We start from the raw sequence: 22,852 nt of genomic DNA on the forward strand, positions 1-22,852 counted from the left end.
CCACACACACACACACACACACACAAACACACACGGAGTTACATTTCAATGTTAAAAAAAAATCCAAAATCAACACCTCCCAAGGGGTTGGGGTTTGATTGATTTTATTTAAAGTCTGGGTGGGTTTCTGACCACTAAATATTTGCTTAATTATCCCAGCAATGAAGAGTGATGCTCTCATTAGCAGGGGTTAGAAGCCCATCTGTGTTCTCTGTCAGTTTTTTGTGCGGGATTGTAAACCTGCAGATTGCATATACAGTTGGGGAGTTGGAAAATTATAATTGCAGCTCTGATATTCATTATTCCATGAACTTGGGTAGAAATTTCCCCCTAGGCTTTGGCCTGTTTGCACATAAATGGTAGTTAACGGTACTCTACCACCATATGCAATTCAACCCTATTCTATGCTAAGCCAAAACATCTTGCCTTGTGTACTACTTATTGGCAAGAAACGATGTTCTCCCAGATCCAGAAGCTTAGGTTACTACAGAGCCCAAAATGACTGCTGCACAATTGGAAAGCAAGAGGATCTTATTGCTTTAGAATTTACAAACACGGAAATCACAAAGAGACCACATCCCCTGTCTCCTGAAGAAAACTGAACGTGAATGCCTCTCCAGATCAATGTGAAACACTATGAGGTGAATTTCATGAAAGTCAAGGGAAATGACTGACCCAAAGAAACTGGGATAGTTAATCTCAGGAGTGGCAAATTCAGATTTGGGGGAGCTCAGGAGATTTTAAAATATTTTTGTCAGGGAGAAGATGGTGCTCTTTAATAAAAGGCATACTTCATATTTCTTTAGAATGAAAAAAGGTCACAACGCATTGCTAATTTTTTAATGGAAAACATCACAAAGTCACAAAACACATAAAATACTGACATTTTAACCTATATGCCACACTTCCATAATATTTTTTCCCACATTTTTTGTCTGCACCCTTGACCATCTGTTCACACAACAACAATATTGAAAGGCATTTTCTGAGGCAGATTTACCATGAAAGGAATGAAGCTTTAGCTTTAGGTCCCTCACTCCCATGGGTCCCTTGCAAGGGCCTATACCAATTTTGTGTTCTCCTCAGTTCCCTTCACAAAAGAAAAAAAAATTACAATGTCTTTGTAACCGTGCATGTTATATTATCCAGTTATTCCTGAGAGGAAAGAACTTCCATTTACTAGGATTTCAGTCAGTTCAGTCGCTCAGTTGTGTCCCACTCTTTGTGACCCCGTGGACTGCAGCACGCCAGGCTTCCCTGTCCTTCACCAACTCCCGGAGCTTGCTCAAACTCATGTCCATTGAGTTGGTAATGCTATTCAACTATCTCATCCTCTGTTGTCCCCTTATTCTCCTGCCTTCAATCTTTCCCAGAATCAGGGTCTTTTCCAATGAGTCAGCTCTTCACATCAGGTGGCCAAAGTATTGGAGTTCAGCTTCAGCATCAGTCCTTCCAATGAATATTCAGGACTGATCTCCTTTAGGATTGACTAGTTTGATCTCCATGCAGTCCAAGGGATTCTCAAGAATCTTCCCCAACGCCACAGTTCAAAAGCATCAATTCTTCAGCACTCAGCTTTCTTTATAGTCCAACTCTCACATCCATACACAACTACTGGAAAAACCATAGCTTTGACTCTACAGACCTTTGTTGGCAAAGTAATGTCTCTGCTTTTTAATATGGTGTCTAGGTTTGTAATTTTTCCAGTAGTCATGTATGGATGCAAAAGTTGGACTGTGAAGAAAGCTGAGCACCGAAGAATTGATGCTTTTGAACTGTGGTGTTGGAGAAGACTCTTGAGAGTCCCTTGGACTGCAAGGAGATCCAACCAGTCTATCCTTAAGGAGATCAGTCCTGAGTGTTCATTGGAAGGACTGATGTTGAAACTGAAACTCCAATACTTTGGCCACCTGATGCGAAGAGCTGGCTCATTTGAAAAGACCTTGATCCTGGGAAAGATTGATGGCAGGAGGAGAAGGGGACCACAGAGATGGTTGGATGGTATCACCGACTCAGTGGACATGAGTTTGGGTAAACTCTGGGAGTTGGTGATGGATAAGGAGGGCTGGCATGCTGCAGTCCATGGGGTCTCAAAAAGTCGGACATGACTGAGCGATTGAACTGGACTGAACTGAGGTTGGTCATAGCTTTTGTTCCAAGGAGCAAGCATCTTTTAATTTCATGACTGCAGTGACCATCTGCAGTGATTTTGGAGCCCAAGAAAATAAAATCTGTCACTGTTTCCATTGTTTCCCCATCTATGTGCCATGAAATGATGGGACCGGATACCATGATCTTAGTTTTCTGAATGTTGAGTTTTAAGCCAGCTTTTTCACTCTTCTCTTTCACTTTAATCAAGAGGCTCTTTAGTTCCTCTTTGCTTTCTGCCATAAGGGTGGTGTCATCTGCATATCTGAGGTTAATGATATATCTCCCAGCAATCTTGATTCCAGCTTGTGCTTCATCCAGCTTGGCATTTCGCATGATGTACTCTGCATATAAGTTAAATAAGCAGGGTGACAATATACAGCCTTGACGTATTCCTTTCCCAATTTGGAACCAGTCCATTGTTCTATGTCCAGTTCTAACTGTTGCTTCTTGACCTGCATAAAAATTACTAGACTCTGATGAGAATAAAATTTTCTATTAAGAGCTGACGATGAGACACATTTTCCATACCAATTTCTGACTCTATATGCTTCCGATTTTGTTTTTCCTCCACTTCTCATATTCTTACAGTGCTGGGCTATGAAATGCATTCTTGTTGCAAGGTAACTCCTTCCCCACACCTTCACAGCACAACACTAAGTAGCCAACTGGCAATAGGAGAGTTCCTGGAAGGCTTCCCACAGCTGAACACCTAGGCTAATTCTCCTTCTAAATAAACACCCACTATACACTTCTGGAAGTGACTGTGAAACAAATAAATATATCTCACTAAATTCTACCCCCAACTCAACTTCCTCTTAGCTGGATCCACAACACTTATGGCCTTTCCAATGTGACCCTATGCAAGAGAAAGAACAGTGGAAAGAATGTTTGCATGGAAATGGTCCATAATCTCAAACAATATGTTTAAAATATTTCATTTGGAAAATTTTATAGCTATGACTTTGCAAGTGAATGGCCCTGAAGTTAAAATGGTAAATCTTCATTGATTGTGAGTCCTAGTGGCTCCACAGATGGTTGTGTTGTTGGGGGTGACCGCTCAGAGGAAATAGATGGTTGTACAGTATTCTGAGCTTCAGAAACAGCAGTATGGCATTTCCAGCTCCTTTGAAACTGGAGATGTGAATTCTGGTTTGGGTTTCAGAGAACACACGTTATTCACTCAGCTATCCATCAAGACACCAAAAAAAAAAAAAAAAAACTGAATTCTACCATCAAGAGACTCTGCTAAAATTTATGGGTGAAAAATAAGGAAGCCGCAGTCCCTGCCCTTACAGGACCCAGAGTCTAGTGGAGAAGACAAAAAATACATAATGTAAGACAAACTGCATTGGAAGGACAAAGGAAACAGAATTTCAAGTTGGAGTCTAAATGTTCAAACCATGGGCTTATGCAACTAAGTAATTGTATAACCTCTGATTCCCAGTTTTACCATTTATAAAATACAGGTGGCAGTATACACCTCCAAAGACTAATATAAGGGTTAAGGGAGATATAAACTACATAAAATTGCCTAAATATAAGATTGTCTTTAAATATCACTCCCTAAAAGCAAAAACAATCTTATTCTTTTACATATCTACTTTTGTTCTAATGTTCAATAAATCTCTGTTCAAAGTAGTATAATAAATAGCAGGGTTAATAAATAAAAATAGAAGAAGAGATGTGAGGGCTTCCCAGAGAACATCTGATTTTACCCAAGCCTTGCAAGATGGTTTGAACACAGTGAAGAAATACCAAGAATGTATCAGACAAGAGTCTTTCAAAGACAAGAGGAAGAAACCCAACTCTAATGGTCTCAGCAAAAAAAGAGGGGAAAGTTGGCTAATTGAACTGAAAAGTCCAGGGGTAAAATTGGCTCCCCATTGCTGGAATCCTGGTATCCAAACAACATTCCCCGAATCAGTCTCTCTCCACTGCCCGGCCTGCTTTTTCTTCTTGTTAGCTTTATTCCCAGGCAAGCTCTCCCCACATCATGGCAAATGGTCACCTTCAGCTTCAGGTCTTGTTGTTTAGTCACTCAGTCATGTCTGACTCTTTACGACCCCATGAGATTTACCCTTCCAGGCTCCTCTCTCTGTCCATGGGATTTTTTCAGGCAAAAATACTGGAGTGGGTGTTGCCATTTCCTTCTCCAGGGGATCTTCCCTACCCAGAGATTAAACCCACATCTCCTGTTTGGCAGGTGGATTCTTTACCACTGAGCCACCTGGGAAGCCCTTGGCTTCAGGTTTACATGGGCCCAAATCTGCCATCTCTGTAGAAGGATTCTCAGATATGGAATATGCAGATAGGACCACCCATGAAGCTGGCTGGAGGGGTGGCATCATACCAGAAGGCATTTCACCCACTCTGAATCTCAACTGAGACTAGGGAATGGGAGCCTCCCTTAAAAAACCCAGCAGATAAGTAGAAGGAAGGAAGAGACTGCTGTGGAATTCTACAAAGCACATTCCAGGTAGAGAAGAAAATAAGAGCCAGAGCCCAAATGTTTGCTGAGTACGTACTGCCCTGCTGTCTGGGAGGACATAAAGGTGAGGGAGCTATGATTCTGGCCTCCAGTAAGGGAGGTAAAGCATGTTGGAAAAATAAGCAATCATAATCCAAGCTAGGAAGTGAGTAAAGCCCTAAAAAGGTTGGCAGATGCCATTCATCAGAGGAGGCAGAGATCTCTTTCAGCTCAAAATGGAAACCTTTTAAAAAAGTCATGGCACCTGAATTGGATTTCGTTTGACAGAATATGTAGGAAAAATGATGTTCACAAATTATCTGAGTGGAAATATTGCACAATCAGTCCTAGCATTGGCTTTTGAAGTATGGGGTTATTTAGAGTTCTGGTACATCAGAACTTCCAGTCATTTCTCAAATCATCATTATGATCAAAGATTAGAGTGGGAAAAGGCCAATAAGAAGGGTTATAGGGTGATTTGTGTTGTGGCAAGATATTGTCTGGTCTAAAATCTCTCTTTTAAATTTTAAGTAATTATATACTCTTGCATTTGCTCCTTTATTTCTCAATTTAGATAGACTTTTTTCTTTGATTGAGGTAAAATTCACACAACGTAAAATCAACCATTTAAAAATGCACAATTCAGTGTTACCAAGTACATTCACAAAGTTGTTCAACCATCACCTCTATCTAGTTCTAAAACATGCTCATCTCCCTAAAGTGAAAACCCAAAACCATTACACAGCCACTCCTGTTTTCCCATCCTGCATATCATCAAGTGTCTGGCAACCGCTAATCTGCTTTTATCTTTATGGATGTATGAAATACATCATACAAATGGTATTATAGTATGTAACTTTTCTTTTTTTTACTTAATGTAATATTTTCAAGTTAATAGGACTTCAGTTGATATTCCTTCCCATATCCTATAATGTGGGGCTACATACATAAGGACTCTATACCTAAGTTCCATTGTCTAGCAGTTATCCTGTGATGGGCCTTCTGCCACGTAATATCCACTCACCCTGGTAGTCAGTATGCCCCCAGGGATCATGTCTTAAGAACTTCTTCAGGCTCTTCTAATAGTCATAGCAAGCATTCACTTGACATACAATGTTTGATAAGCTAGCCAGTTGGATATTAGGTGCTTGTAGACTCCAAAATCGGAGAAGGTAATGGCACCCCACTCCAGTGCTCTTGCCTGGAAAATCCCATGGAGGAGCCTGGAAGGCTGCAGTCCATGGGGTCGCTGAGGGTTGGACACAACTGAGCAACTTCACTTTCACTTTTCATTTTCTTGCATTGGAGAAGGAAATGGCAACCCACTCCAGTGTTCTTGCCTGGAGAATCCCAGGGACGGGAGAGCCTGGTGGGCTGCCATCTATGGGGTCACACAGAGTCGGACATGACTGAAGTGACTTAGTAGTAGTAGTAGTAGTAGTAGACTCCAAAATATATTCTTTGTCCAAGCAGAACCCCTTCTTCAAGAACAATCAGTCAAAGAAAAGCCCACAAGTAGGCAGGAAGAAGAGCAGCAGCTCAGTTTTCAATCTCCAGTTCTTTACCCTTTACCACAGAATTTAAATCTCAAATTTAAAGAACCCTCAAAGGGTTCTTAAAGAACATCCGTTGTTTTTTAGATCGTGAAACTCAGGCCCAAGAAGCTTAAAAAACAATCACCCAAGCCCATACAGGTAGAGCATCAGAGCCCATTCAAATGCTCAGAAATTTTCAGTCTAAATTCAGTGCACTCTGATACGACCTAGTGTTCAATACTTTTCTCTCTAAAAGTAAGAACCAAATGTAAAAAGGCAGCAGATCTAAAAAATACCTTTCAACCCTGCAAAGAGATGAGAGGAGACTCTTTTTTTTTTAATCTGCACAAATCATAAAGGGAGTAACAATGCAGTTTACAAAGAAAGAGAAGCTAAGGTGTCAAACAGCAATTTTGATCTTAAATTAAAAGCACATGAGTGAATGGGCAATGCGTTATGTCATGTAAAAGTTTGGAGCTATCATTGGTGTTCTTTCTCCCTGTATGGGGTTTCTCTTTGTCAATATGGCTTAGATCTTTATAGCGATGATGATCTGTGTCGGGCCATCTCATTTTGCTCCCAAGGGCACTAAATGTGACCAACCCAGCGATGAGGGAGAGGGTGGGAATAGGGGACAATGTTTAGGATTCGGAGGTAGTGAGGGGATCTGACTCACTCCAAGCAGCTAACCTGCTGTTCTTCCTCTCCAAAACTATGGCTTGTAAATGGGAGCTCAGATCCTTCTAGGTAGAACTGCAAGCCTGTAAATACCATGTCAGGATCTTGATTTTTTTTTTTTGTAACATAAAGTTAATGATGCTTAAAATATGCACAATATGTACCCATGTGGAACACTGAATTATCTTGATGTCTGAACTTCTGGGGATGGTCTATAAAGAAAATAATTCAGAAGTGAGTGGAAATAGATGGAACTGTAAAACGCAATTAGGAAGAGGGGCAGGGAAGCCCCAGGTGTATGTGCAGCAGCACCAAGGGGAAAACAAACCAGGGCCCTGATGGGCTCATCTTTGTCTTTTAATCTTATCTTTGAAAGATTCACTTCCTGGATTCTTGCCTGAGAGCTTCATGAGCATTTCCTGGAGATGATTTACTTCTTTTTAACTCAGGGAAAAGGTGCTTTCAAAAACAAGCCAACTAGACCGTTTTCTCCCCGCAGAGCCACAGCACTCAAACCCTCCGCACCTAAAACAAACAAATAAACAAACAAAAAACAAATCTTCTAACTAATAGTTAGACTTTTAAAAGCAGGTTGGTTGCAAGCCTCCCCAGGATAATCATTTGCACCTTCCTTCAGCCACACATAATACAGACTTTATTCAGCAAATAGCAAAGTCGTTTCCCGGCAAGTCAAAGGTCACTCTTTGCTGTATTAATAGCTGCTCTGGGAGGGTCAGTGTTGTGCTATCCTACATTTTTTCCAGGGCCTGGAGATGCAATTTCCTACAATCTGCAGGCAATTTCCCACCAATTTTCTTGGGGAGCTAATAGGCTGTGACAGGAGATGGAGCTAGCAAACAGCAGGCGGCTTCAGAAAAGACAAATTGCATCTCTGCCACCTAACTGGGCAATCTAGATCGACAGAGTTTATAGCTTTGTAGTGTTATTGGGCCCCATGCTAACAGCAAATCATTCACGCTGCTCGCTGAATTTCATATTCCCTTCCTTCTGAATTTGTTATTGCCACATATCACTCTGTAGCACTTGCCCTGGAAATTGCAATAAAAAGGGGAATCATATATATATTAGTGACTTAAACGTCTTCTAAATTTCTTACCAGAAATTATTAGCATTCAGTAATTTCTGTTTAAGGGTTTAGGGCTACACCAAACAGTTTTAAGTGATGGGATAGGAAAGTTGGAAAGAAAAATCAAAAAGGAATGGGTAACAGGTTGAAATCTTTGGGCGAGCAGAGAGAGACTATTTCTTCTTTCAAACAGGCCCATGTGCTTGTGCACAGTCAAATGTATTTCAACAAATAATATAAACATCTGTAAAACATGCCCACAAGGCTGCTTTATGCTTTGTCTAGACTGCTTTTTAAAAAGTTAGTAGTTTAATATAGCAGTGGAAATGCTTTTCTTGTAGGAAGGAGGACCCCGTTCCAGGGCCCGAAACTGGGCTCTTGTCTATCACTCAGAAATGAATTGTCAGAGGAGACACATGTGCTGACAAAGCAAGAGATTTTATTGGGAAAGGGCACCCGGGTGGAGAGCAGTAGGGTGAGGGAACCCAGGAGAACAGCTCTGCCATGTGGCTTACAGTCTCGGGTTTATGGTGATGGGATTAGTTTCTGGGTTGTCATTAGCCAATCATTCTGACTCAGAGTCCTTCCTCGTGGTGCACGCCTTGTTCAGCCAAGATGGATGCCAGATAGGAGAATTCTGGGAGGTGGTCAGACACGTGGTGTCTCATTTTGACCTTTCCTGAACTCTTCCAGTTGGTGGAGGCTTATTAGTTCCATGTTTCTTACCAGGATCTCCTGTTGTAAAACAACTCATGCAAATGGTTACTATGGTGCCTGGCCAGGGTGGGAGATTTCAATCAGTGTGCTTCCCCTGACACTTTCATAGAATTAAACATAAACACCCATATTTTAATTTAAATATTTTTTTCCTTATTACTAAGTCATACAGGTTCAACCTAAAAGAGAAAAGACAAGAGAAGGAAATTAAAAGTCTGATTAGAGAAACAACTAGTTACTGTACCCACTCACACATTTCTGTTTTTATTAATTTACAAAAGACCTACTCTGTGCCAGGCATGGCACAAAAGTGAGTGAGACCACTGCTCAGCAAATCCCTTGCTGCTGGGGATTTCATAGTCTAGCAACCAGACATGCAAACAGATAAACTGGAAGACACTTTTCCACAGCTGTCTGAATGGCACTTTTGAAGAAAGGAGGAACAGACTGCCTGCAAAAGTAAGCTGAGGTGAGAAGCAGAAAAACTCAGTTGGAATTAAATAGTGCAGGTGGATAAACAGCAGAGAGTCAGAGTCAGCTCTGCTTTCTAAAAGTGGTTCTATTGAGAAGATCAGTATGGAAATAGGAACCAGGGTACTCTTGTCACTTGTATCTAGAGACTATCACTTGAAAAAGATACAGGGAATTCCCTGGTGGTCCAGTGTTTAGGACTCCGCACTCTCACGGCTAAGGGTCTAGGTTCCATTCCTGGTCAGGGAACTAAAATCGGATAATCTGCCCCCCTACCCCAGAAAAAAAAATGACAGAAAGTATAAATTCTTGGACAACACAGTCTAGATTGTAATGATTAAACTGATAGCACCATAATATCAGGGTCATTACAGCCTCACCTCAGCTTAAGAAGGTTGGGACCAGCCTTAGGGTTACAGGGGCCCACACAGCAAAGGGTGTTGAGCAGAGTAAGTGCCAGAGACACAAGCAGAATTCCTAGGTAATGAATCTCATTCCTAAATGATAGTTATTGCCAAACGCTTAAGCTAGGTATGGTTTTAAAAAATATATTCCAGGAAGGCTAATTGCCAATCACTTCCTAAAGATTAGGAAGCATCTGCTCTTCACAAATCAGTAAAACTGAAGCAGAAACACCTCCCACTTCTCTGGGCTAGCTAAGGCTGGAAGGACTGTGTAGTCTCTACAAAATTTCCCAGTGCCTCCAGAAGTAGTGTTATGATGCTTTCTTTTTCAGCTCATTAGCACATCAGGTATACATAAAGGTAAGCAAAAAGAAAGACCTCTAATGGGGAAAAGGAATATTCTTTGGTGTGCAACTTTTGGGATTCTGGGATTTTTGGATTTGATTTAAGCAGAACACAGTCTATGGTACTGGAGGACAGGAAGGAGAGATTCACCAAATAGAAATCAGAAAGGTTCAAGCAAGATCTCTGCTTTAAATTGTCTCTTTCACTTGCTGATTGTGCAATTGTAAACTTCATTATCTGTGTTTGTTCCTATCCCCAAGGCTTGTTTCAATGACCATGAGCCTTAAAGACAGAATGTGTTTTTAATCTCAAGGATTCAGAGTGAGCCCATAATAATCCTCCATATATACTGATTGACTTCGGCCCCTTAAATGAAATACAAATAACCCCTTGTAGAAACCAGACATTACCCATGTGTTCCCACCAGAGAAGTTTCCAACTGAACAGGTATGAGCAAAGACCCCAGCATCTGCTAATTAGATTCTGCAGAGCTAATTTTGAAACCCCCTGGGATAGTTATGGGGTGAGAAGGGTGGAATGGACACCACATGCATACCCACAGCAAATCTCTAAGGACAGCAATGATACATAGTGGAAAAAGCAAGAGAAAGGGTCTTTCATTTATAACCACACTTTACATCTTATGAGCAATAGGAACTGAACCATGCAACCTAGTCAGAACACTCTATCTCCTTATCTGTTGTAGTGCAAGCAATTGTAGAAGTCACAGGAGGTAATGCTTGTAAAACATCCCCCCCATCCCATAATGGCCAGCACCTTGCAGTGGGGAGGCTTGGAAGAAATGGCAGCTCTTCCTTCTCCTCCTAAGCTGGCAATGGATGTTATATTCCCTGCTGCCCAAGCCACCTCAGAAGTTCAAAGCTTCTCCCAGGTCTCAAGTTTCCACAAAGATTCAGCCCAAGCACTGAGAATAGTGTTTTCTCTTCAACCTCCCTCTTTCCTACTTCTGTCATTGCACTTCTCTTGGGCATAAATTTCAAATGGATAAATGGAATATTATTGCTCCATGAGTGAATATCTTCCGTTCCTTCTTGTCATTTCTAGACATATTGTTATTGTATTAGTCACTCAGTCGTGTCTGACTCTTTGTGACCCCATGGACTGTACCCTGCCAACCTCCTCTGTTCATGGGTTTTTCCAGGCTAGAATACTGGAGTGGGTTGCCATTCCCTTCTCCAGGGGATCTTCCTGAAAATGGATTGAACCCTGGTCTCATGCATTGCAGGCAGATTCTCTACCACCTGAGCCAGACATAACAGCTTTTAATCAGATTCTGCACCAATTCTTGTATGCTACATTCACTTCTCTGTTTTCGTAAGTATGAGAAAAGTGAACCCTAAAATTCATACCACTAGAACCATAAGATACAAAATGGCACCTTGTGGCTTGAAAGAGTCAAAGGGCTTGACCCAGCATTTCACTTGCTTCTTCAGGAATTAAGTAAGGAAGAGAATATAGTTCATTAAATTTTTTAGATAAGTTAAGGACTTGTCCAAGATCACACAGAATTTCATATATTCCTCAATTACAAAGTTAAACATGTATGGAAATATTTTCATGACTTTCAGGGACTTAAATACAGTGTTCAGACCTATGACTTTTCTGAGAATACCCAAGAATTAGAAACGAACTAGGAAAGGTCACTGGTGAGACAAAAATTCCATCTTTCATTTCTGCTTAAACTTTAATACTAAATGCATATCAGTTACTGAATCTAAGAATATTTAGAAAGAAATAATGTTGAATAAAATTAGTAAGGCTTGTAATTTTTCATAATATGAATAAATGAGATAGGATTAAAAATATTTCCTACTTAAATTAAGGCTGTCCAGTGGGAAAGAAAATTAGTTTATGCTTAGTAGAAAGATACATAAAATTTTACTATAATTCAGCCCTAAGGAATTTTTTAATTACCTCAGTAATGAAAAATGTTAAAATTACTGTGAGCGTCTGTGCTGGGATCTTTCAACACCCATTCCTTAGCTTTAAACCACTTGCCATTTTAATATCCGATTTCATAAATATTACATTTCTAAAATGTTTGGCCGTTCAGAAGATAGGAGTGAATGCAAGATAACATCTAGCAATAGCTTGCACTCAACAAGGAAGGAATATCCACAAACTGTGCAGATCCAACTGAGTTTAAATGCCAGCCAGTCATTTCTTAATCAGGAGCAGTGACAAAATCACAAATTCCATTGCTGCTGTGTCTTCAGAATTAGGTCCAACAAATCAAAAATAACAACTTTCACTAGTTTGTGTGGTCTGGCAAAGGATTAAGCCAAAAAAAATAAAATATTTTCCCAATCAGCAAATGTTCCATGAATGGATTGGCCAACCACCCCCAGTTCATTTCTTTGAATTATGTCTTGCATGCAATCCCATTTTTCCAATGATCCATTAGTTAACCAGAAATACTGTACATATTTTAATGGGTTAGAAGACCTTAAGGGAATCAATACATCTCAAATGCATGCCTCAGGGGACTCTGGTTTATTGCATAGAAGATAATTCTTTTCTGAAAAGGAGCAAGCTTCATTTGAAATTAAGATTTGGAGATCATAAATGGAATCAATTGAGCCAGGAAGTCTTTTGTAATGTATGGCATGTGGGAGGCAAATGAACGTCTGTAGTTACACCAGGAGAGGAAGGCCAGTAGAGTGACAGAAATCTTTTCCCCTACCTGCGTCACTTCAGAACCTGTAAACAGTGTGCTTTGTGAAGGAGATGTAAAACTTTTTTCTCAGCCAATGTGCCACACTAAATGAACCAAGAAGTTCATCTGAGAGACAGAGAGAGAGAAAATAAGTATTGGTCATGTTCCAGAATATCCTGATAGAGTTAACCACAAAATAAGTTATTAGCTTGTCGTAAGGGCAGCCAGTTTTTAAAGTAATGGCGTAATCCACTATGGACTGCAGCAAGGAGGTAGGACAAAGGGTGTGAAATGAACAGATGGATTTGATTTTTAACAAATTAGACCTATGACAAGGGATATAACAAGCCATTTTTCAGTTTTCCATGCTATGGGGTAACTTCCCTTGTGACCTCTCTAACCTGCTAGTTCATTTTCCCCCTATCAGGAAGTCAGGCCTTTCTGGGAGTGAAGCCTTGTGCTTTGCGATTGTAAACTACTGCCTCTTGCTTCTATAATCAAACGAAGCACCACAGGGGACTGCCATCATAAATGCTTGATTACTTAATCTCCAAACTAGTTGTTCTCTCAATCTCAGACTCCTTCCTGGACACGTTGACGAGAATAAGAACAAGGACAAATGTTCAGGAGATGTCACACCTTTGTAACTCTGGTTTCTGAGACTACCCAACAATCCCACGGTAGCACAACCCCCATCAGTATGGCTGCCACCAACCCCAGGCTGATTCATGATGTGAGCCATCTTTGTCCTCTCCACCCTTTCTTTAATCCCACTCGTGCCTCCCTGCTCCAACTTCATGTGTTCAGTGGCCAAAAGCTGCCAAAGGCAGCCCCCACCACCCCGCTGCTGTGAGGCACACACCCCTTCCAATAAGCCTGAACTCCCTGGCAGTACCCACTACCTCAAAATGTCAGGCTGTTTCCTCACTGCCTCAGTAAAACTCCTATCTCGCCACAGCTAATGCCAACTAGAGCTTTGGGTGATGGTGAAGCTCCAATACTTTGGCCACCTGCTGTGAAGAACCAAGTCACTGGAAAAGACCCTGATGCTGGGAAAGACAGAAGGCAAAAGGAGAAGAGGGCTGCAGAGGATGAGATTGTTGGATAGCATTACCAATTCAATAGACATGAACTTGGGCAAACTCTGGGAGATAGTGAGAGACAGGGAGGCCTGGCATGCTGCGGTTCATGGGGTGGCAAAGAGTTGGACACAACTTAGTGACTGAACAACAACAACAATGGGTGTACACAAATTTATACTCTGAGGTGAAAAGCTGACCCCTTTGACCTAAATTGTAAGTCTCCAAACTGACCCTTCTCTCTAGTCCACCTAAACAGAGCTGTCTAAAACAAAAACTGGACGGGTTGTGTTGTTCCCCTGTGATCCACAGAAAATGTGGAAGCTCTCACCCTCACTCCATCGCATCTCCATTCTACCCAAATACCCACCGTTTCAGTCAAGGATAACCTTGCTCCACCCTCTTCCCATTACAGAATCATAATTTCCTCTGAACTTTCTTAATTCAACCCAGAACACACTTCTTCAGTTATAACCATTTAGCAAAATCTGAGTTAAAGCTTTACCTTCTCTGGAAACTTCCTTGACTAACATCCACCCAACAAAGGTCATGGCTCACTTCTTGGTGTCAGAATCTTAACTTGTACCACCTCACACTGGTCAGAATGGTCATCATTAAGAAATCTACAAACAACAAATGTGGACAGGGTGTGGAGAAAAGGGAACCCTCTTACACTGTTGGTGGGAATGTAAATAGTGTAGCCACAATGGAAAACAGTATGGAGGTTCCTCAAAAGACTAAAAATAGGGATGGGAAGGAGGCTCAAGAGGATGGAGATATATGTATACCTGTACTGATTCACATTGTTGTACAGCAGAAACTAACATAGCATTGTAAAGCAATTCTACTCCAATTAAAAATAAATTTTTAAAAAAGATGTGAGCTAAAACAAAACAAAACCCTAAAAAATACAGTTGCCATATGATCCAGCAATCCCAATCCTGAGCATATATCCAGACAAAACTTGAACTCAGAAAGACACAATGCTCCCCTATGTTCATAGCAGTGCTGTTCATAATAGCTAAGATATGGAAACAACCAAAATGTCCACTGACAGATGAAACGATAAAGAAGATATGGTGTAGATATACAATGGAGTTCTACTCAGCCATAAAAAAAAAGAAGGAAATAATGCCATTTGAAGCAACATGGACGGACCTAGGGATTATCATACTAAGTGAAGTCAGAAAGAGAAATATCACATGACCTCACTTAATGTGGAAACTAAAATATGATATAAATGAACTTAGCCATGAAACAGAAACAGATTTATAGAGAACAGACCTGTGATTGGCAAGGTAGACGTGGGAAGGGATGGTTTGAAAGTTTGGGATTAGCAGATGCAAACTATTATATACAAAATGTATAAACAACAAGGTTCTCCTGTATAAGAACTATATTCAATATCCTGTGATAAACCATAATGGAATAAAGTATGAAAAAGACTGTATATTGATGTATGTGTAACTAAGTCACTTTGCTATACAGCAGAAATTAACATTGTAAATCAACTGTAGTTCAATTTACAAAAAAACACCTTACCCCTTTCATGGTATCAGCTCCCAGTAATAGTCACTCAATTTCTGCAAATTCAACCCTACCTAAATTGTTCTATTAGTCAGCTGTAAAATGTGACTGATGTGACACTTATGTATTAAGTACAGAAAAACAAAATAATCCTGTACGAGAACAAACACTACAAAAAGAAAAGAAAAATGAGCATGGTAGAGAGAAGCAAAACCATGGAGGAGACTCGCAGTTTATTCCCCTTGCCAGAATGAGACACAGGCTTTGTGTTTTGCTTTCATCCCATAGTTAGATGCAAGAGCCCAAAGGGGCCGCCTTAGGAGGAACTGAGAAGATGCTAGAGGTGAAGTCAGCCGCAAAAGCCACTGGGTCAACTGGCGAGGAGTGCTTGTCTACTTCTGGTCCTAATACGACTTCCAAACCCCTCTCTTCCCTCCAGAGAAGTCTTTGTCAGCCTAGTTGTGCCTTCAGTGGTGATGAAGAATCCAGAAAACATGTAGCAGGAATATTACAGCAGGAACAGGGTGAGAAAGGCGAGAGGAAAGTAGATGCCATTCGCTTGCTGCCCCTCCTTCAGCACCTCGTTTCTGGGGGCACAGGGGGGCCGTGCAAGGCAGAAAGGGAGCTAAAGGAGGAGCTGGTGGGTCGCGGAGGGTGAGGGAAACTGAAAAGCTACACAGGTTGGTCGCTGAAGGCGGCAGACAGGTGTGACTGCGGATCTCAGGAGAGCTGACTTCAGTTAAAATAGTGCTGGCCAGTGGGTGTGGGTATTGACTGGGAAAGAGAACAAAGGGGCCTTCTGGGGTTCTGGAAACATTCCATATCTTAATCGAGGGGGTGTAAGCTTGCCAGATAAAATACAGAGAACTAGGTTAAATATTTGGGACAATGCATATCAGAAAAAAAGGTTATCTGAAATTCACATTTAACTGTGTGTCTTGTGTTTATATTTGCTAAATCTGACCATGCTAAGGTGGTAGTTACATAAGTATAGACCAGTGTTTCTCCATTGGGGGTAATTTAGCCCCAGCAGACAAATATGGTGACATTTTTCAGCTGTCATGACTTGGATGGCCTCGATACTGGTACCTAGAAGGCAGAGGCCAGGGATGCTGCCAAACATCCTACATGGCACAGGGAAGTCCCCATGACAAAAAATCATCCAGCCCAAAGATGAATGTCAATAGTGTTCATCTTTGTGAAGAATCAGCAAGCTGACTTCACTGATAACGTTCTCTTTACTGTATGTCACAATACATTTATGACAAAAATAAAAATTATTTATCTGTGATATTAGAAACTTTAAAATCAGTGAAAGTTTGAATGGGATAGTGCCTCTCAACAACATCAGAAAAAACTTTCTATTTTTAACTATATTTTTTCATTGGAGTTTGAGTCCCTAAATTATGAGTCCTTGAGGAAATTGGCCGATGTGGGGCTCCAGGGTTATTTGAGTTGCATATTTCACATTTATATAAGACTTCATGGCCGTGGCTCCTGGGGTGCTCCAACAAAATCACTGGGATGCCATGAGATATTTTACATTTTCAAGGGAAAAACAGAGGTACCCAGCAACTTTCAAACACTGTATGAACTACCAGCTTGAGCTCATTTATAGTTTTTAACTTTAGATCAGAAAAATCACTATGGAATAGGAAATGAAGGGTGGTGGTGTTCAACTTGCTTCCAAAACACAAGAAGTTGTGAAGTTCCCCACTGGTGTACACATCCCACTAGTAAGTGTGGTCGTCTAAGGAAAATTTTTTCTTTTTTTTATGTGTATTTGTTTAAATGGCTGCCAAGTCTATAGGACACAGTATTATTAAGTTGTTTGATCCTAACTATTAAATAAATGGAAGTGAAGTGAAAGTTGCTCAGTCATGTCCGACTCTTTGTGACCCCATGGACTATACAATTCATGGAATTCTCCAGGCCAGAATACTGGAGTGGGTGGCCTTTAAATGTTAGATATTCTTATTTCTTTTGGGGCTGTGGTGCTGTGAACAGAGAAAATTTGGGAAGCTCTGCCTAAAAGAATTGAATGATTGTATAAGTTCAGCACTATTTATATGTAACACATCACACTGTTTTATTTTTTGAAAATAAGTGTGTCTCTCCTCCTTAAAGAGATCATGTTTGTCTACCTAAAGACAAAGAATGTTTGCTAAATGACTGTTGTGATTTAAAGGCTTATTTTTTAAGCCACTTTTATTGAAATAAGATTGACATATAAAGAGCTGTACATATTTAAAGTATACAACTTGATGAGTTTGGAAACCATCAAGACCAAAAGGGGGAAAGCAAGCTTCATAAAGAGAGCGTGTTACTCCCAGAAGAATAAAGCTAACAAGTGATTTCAGTTAATAGAATAAAATGTGAAAACCCACAAAAAACAGAAGAAAAGAGGAAACTTTGGTATCAGAAGATTTGAGGAGCAGCATTTTTTCTCGTGTCTTGGCATGACAATGCAGACACAGCAGCCTCCTAAGTTCGTGGGAGCAGCTTGGCCTTAGTGTGAGCACACAAGGCACAAGATAAAATTCTTGGGCTGAACATTAGAGGAGCTGATGTCACCACATCTCTATCTCATAATCACCAGTGGAAAACAGCCATTCTTCTACAAGTTAGCATGGAATTTTTCAGTTGTGTTTAAAGCATTGCCATAGACATGCTCATTTTGTCACCAGCTTCTCACTTAGCAAACAGCAGGAATATCACTGGGCCCCGAAGCCTTGCTAAGTTCAAATTCCCTGGCTTTCCAGAAGGCATCCAAACCTCTCGGCTTCTGCACAGGGCAGTATTCCTGTGACCTTTTGCAGTTTTCCACGGTAGTCTCACAACCAGTCAGTCTCAGGCAAGCACAATTAGTTGCACTGCCTAGTGCCAAGGGAGAAATGCCAAGCTGGTGAGGAAATGACTCAAAATGAATTGAAATTATCTGCAGAGAACTGATGAGGAAGACTCCAGCTGCGGCAAAAATCAATGAGTGAAAAAAAGGGTCTGCCTGAGAAAATCAATGAAACCAAAATGGGCTGACCGTAGAGAAGAATTCTCTCATATACACAGGCTGTGCCCGACCTCATGTGCTCAGCAAATATAGCCCTCGCCCAGCTTGTTGAAGGGAATATGACCTTTCCTCTGCAGCAGTGCTTCTTAAACTTCAGTGTACACACAAGACACCTGGGGAGCATGTTAACATGCGGATTCGGATTCAGTAGGAATGGGGTGGGGTCTGAGAATCTATATTTCTAACAAGCTCCCAGGAGATACTGATGCTGCTGGTGTGTGGACCACACTCTGAGTAGCAGGCATCTAGAGGAATATGGCTTCTCAAAATGTGTGGTCCCTGGACGGGCATCAGCAGCAGCATCTGAGAACTGGTTAGAAATGTAAATTTGTGGACCCCATCCCAGACTGACTGAATTAGAGGCTCTGGGAATAGAAATCTGAGGTTTTTAACAAGCTCTCCAGGTGGTTCTGATGCACTCTCACATTTGAGAACCACAAGTATTCTAAATCTAGGCCATATTTTCATGTAGGTCCCCCACCATCTCTACCATGAAAAGTTCTCATGGTCAGCAGACCCTAAGATCCATTGCTTTCCTCTGAAATCATCATCTTGAAATCTGTTTTATGTCCTTGACTTTTCACATGCTTTTATTTGTCTCCTAAGTTATATCAAGAGGTTTTGTCTTCCAAACTATACCAAGAGCTATGAGAGCTGGGTCATAACTTGCTCAGTTCTGCATCTCTAGCTGCTTTAGCAGTGTTTGCTATATAGCATGTGATCAATAAACACTTGTTGACAGGCTGGTGATGTTTTGTGGATTCACAGTGAAGTCAAATTTGGTTAAGTGAGGAGCAGGAATTTAGTTGCTAGGTTGAGCAGGCTCCTCAAGTAACCAAAATATAAGTATTTGCATTAATTATCTAATGCTGCATAAAAAACTACCCCAAAAGTTTTGTTTAAAAGTAATGGCTTTTAAACAACAATACTCATTTATTATCTCTCATTGTTTTTTTGGGAATTTGGGGCTTGACTATTTACCTGGTGACTCAGATGGTAGAGTCTACCTGCAATGTGGGAGACCTGGGTTTGATCCCTGAGTTGGGAAGATACCCTGGAGAAGGAAATGGCAACCCACTCTAGTATTCTTGCCTGGAAAATCCCATGGATGTCTATCTTCAATGGGGTCACAAAGAGTCGGACATGACTGAGCAACTTCACTTTCTTTCTTTTCTTTCTTTTCGCAGGGCAGTTCTGGCTTGGTATATGGGTCTCTGACGAGGTTGTAGTCAGATATTGGCAGGCTGAAGTCAACCAAAGGTTGGACTGGGCCTTATGGATCTGCTTCTACGATGACTCACTCACATGGCTAGCAAACTGATGCTGGTTGTTAGAAGAAGCTTCAGTATTACTCCATGGGGTGGCTACTTGAGTGACCTCACAACATGGCAGCTGCTGCTGCTGCTGCTGCTAAGTCGCTTCAGTCGTATCTGACTCTGTGCGACCCCATAGACGGCAGCCCACCAGGCTCCCCCTTCTCTGGGATTCTCCAGGCAAGAACACTGGAGTGGGTTGCCATTTCCTTCTCCAATGCATGAAAGTGAAAGTGAAGTCACTCAGTCGTGTCCAACTCTTTCCCCCAAAGGAAGCCACTCAAAAGGCCAAGGCAGGAAGTCCCATACTGTCACTTTCTTAGTATTCTATTGGTCACACAGGTTAGTCCTGGCAACACAAGGGCCTGAGTACCAGGAGGCAAAGATAACTGGAAGCCATCGTGGGGGCTAGTTGTCACACTTGTATCTTCATATTTATTTATTTGGCTGTCAGGTCTTAGTTGCAGCACACAGGGTCTTTCAGTGGGGCACCCAGGCTTCTCTTGTTGTGGTGTGTGGGCTCCAGAGCTCACAGTCTCAGTAGTTAGGGTGAACACAGGCTTAATAGCCTGTGGGATCTTAGTTCCCCGATCAGGGATCAAACCTGCATCCCCTGCATTGGAAGGCAGATTCTTAACCACTGGACCACCAGGGAAGTCCTTCACAGGTATCTTCAGTTTGGCAGATATTGAGTTTGCTTTTAAGGAGTTCACAGTCTTAAGGAAGACAAAAATACATGCATAAAAAAATTAACAGAAGTAGATGAGGTGGAGGGTAGCTTTAGATCATGAGCTCAGAGACTCTCTGAGATAGTGATATGTGAACTGGATGATCAGGATTCTGCATGTGGCAACCAAGGAGGCAGAATGGTTTGGCACAAAGGCACTGGACAAACTGGAACACATTTGGCATGTGTCAGAAACAGAAAGAAGGCAAGTGTGGCTGGAGGGAGTAAAGGAACAGGGAGTGCCAGTGAGGAGAAGCTGGCTTCCAGAGAGGCAGGAAGCAACCTGTTTGTCTGTCTCCAAAGTCAAGAGAGTGTTTCTAGGACAGAGTAATCAATGGGCTTAAAAAGCTGCTGAGAGGTCAAACAAGAAAAACATGAATTGGCCAATGGATTTGGTGAGGAGGGTATCAGTGACCTCATCAAAAGCAGTTTCTATGGTGTGGCTGGGATTAAAAGCCTGCTGAGTCTGAAGGTGAAGAAACAGAGGCAACTGGCATGAAATTATTCTGAAAAGAACTGATGTGATAAGAAGACAAATGGAGCAGCACCCCTGTTGTTCAGTCGCTAAGTCGTGTCTGATTCTTTGCGACCCTATGGACTGCAGCATGCAAGGCTTCCCTGTCCTTCACTGTCTCCCAGAGTTGGCTTAAACCCATGTCCATTGAGTCAGTAATGGTATCCAACCACTTCATCCTCTGTTGTCCCTTTCACCCACCTTCAATTTTTCCCAGCATCAGGATCTTTTCCAACGAGCTGGCTCTTTGAATCAGGTAGCCTAAGTATTGGAGCTTCAGTGATTTCCTTTAGGATTGACTGGTTGAATCTCCTTGCTGTCCAAGGGACTCTCAAGAGTCTTCTGTGTTCCCCCATTACATCTAATGAATTTTTCCTTTTCTGTATGTGCCACAACCTGAGGAAGATTGGGAAATACTGATTTAAAAACACTTAGTGGGAGTCAAAAGTCAGTGCAGGCCTTCTTGCTTTTTTCCTGACTCCTCCTGGATGGGCCCCTGTTGTCCACCCAAGCTCAAGTGTCAACCCTGCCCTTCTCCCTTGGAGACTCCTACCCTCTTTCAACATAGCACCTTGTAAAGAACAGGGTTCTACTTGGGCTTAAGGTTGCTGCCTGGTTAAAGAGGTGAAGGAAGAGACTTCAAGAAAATCAATGTTCCATATGTGCATGTAGGTTAATGTCAGTCTCCCTGGTTGCTGAGTTAGCATGAACCCTACTTCAGAACCCTTAATCCAGAAGCAGTTAATTAGGAATCAAAGAACCCCAATCAGGAGTACATATTCTAGATTCTGTAAATCCTCCAAATGTTATCTGAATCAGCACCAAGTATTCTGTAATTAGCATAAAGCTGTTAGGTTTCAGGTGTCTCTATTTCTGTCTTGCAAATTTCATCTATACCATTTTTCTAGATTCCACATATATGCATTAATCTATAATAATTTTTCTCTTTCCGACTTACTTCACTCTGTATGACACTTTCTAGGTCCATCCACATCTCTGCAAATGGCACAATTTCATTCTTTTTTATGGGTGATAGTCCATTGTATATATGTACCACATCTTCCTTATCCATTCCCCTGTTGATGGACATTTAAGCTGCTTCCAATTTTGATATTTTAAATATTGTAGTAAAGTGTGACTTATCTTGATCACTGAGATTTCTGGCATCACCTTAAACTTTCAGTCTTCACCTCACCCTAAACCTGGCCCTTGATGCAGTTCCATCAGGACAGATACCATGTCTTATTATTATTTTAAAATAAAATATGGCAAATAGAGTAAGAAGTACCTGACATACCACTGTATGTCAATAAATGTCCTCAATAAATGTTATCCATAGTGCAGTTATGTCCCTCAAATAGCACCTCAGTGACCTGTACATAGTAAATGTTTGCTGAATGAAGTAAATAGCTTTTTACAAATATCCTCTTACTTTTCACATATTTAAAAGGCACATTATTATCTGTTTTGCCAGGCTGAGCAAATTTGGAGTTTGGGGGCCTGTCCATATGTTTATTTTCACCTTTGATATTTCAAACATTGCATTTTAAAAAGTCTAGTGCTTTTAGGTAGCAAATGCTTCCACTGAAGCCTGGATGGAGAAAAACTTTCTAATCAAACTGGGGGAAAAAAAAAGAAAGCTGGTTTCCTTTGCCCCTCTTGTTATGGAGTGTGATGCAGATATGCATTTGCTCTGGGATTTTACTGGTGATTAAAATAACATTACGATTCAATAAAAAGTGCACCAGGCAGTGTCGCTTACACATGACTACATGCCTCTGTGTTTTTTCCTAAAGTTCAGAAAATAAAGTATAACTCACTACTGACTTTAGGGTTTACTCTAATGTTTATTTTTGTCAACTAGAGTTTGATCAGCATTCATTTCTTCTATGATTTTCCTCACATGCCAGAATCTTTGACATGGGGATCTGAATGACTCTAAGGATTTTAATCACTGGCAAATTATAGAATTGTAATTCCTAAAACAAAAGTAGTCGTAAACTAGAGTTGTTCAGAATACAGACAGTGATGACAGGAAAATCTTGTGAAACAGCCTATGGAAACACCGGGAGAAAATTTTCCCATTCTAACAG

This window comes from Bos indicus x Bos taurus, chromosome 8 (assembly GCF_003369695.1).
Source record: "Bos indicus x Bos taurus breed Angus x Brahman F1 hybrid chromosome 8, Bos_hybrid_MaternalHap_v2.0, whole genome shotgun sequence".
Classification (NCBI taxonomy): Eukaryota; Metazoa; Chordata; class Mammalia; order Artiodactyla; family Bovidae; genus Bos; species Bos indicus x Bos taurus.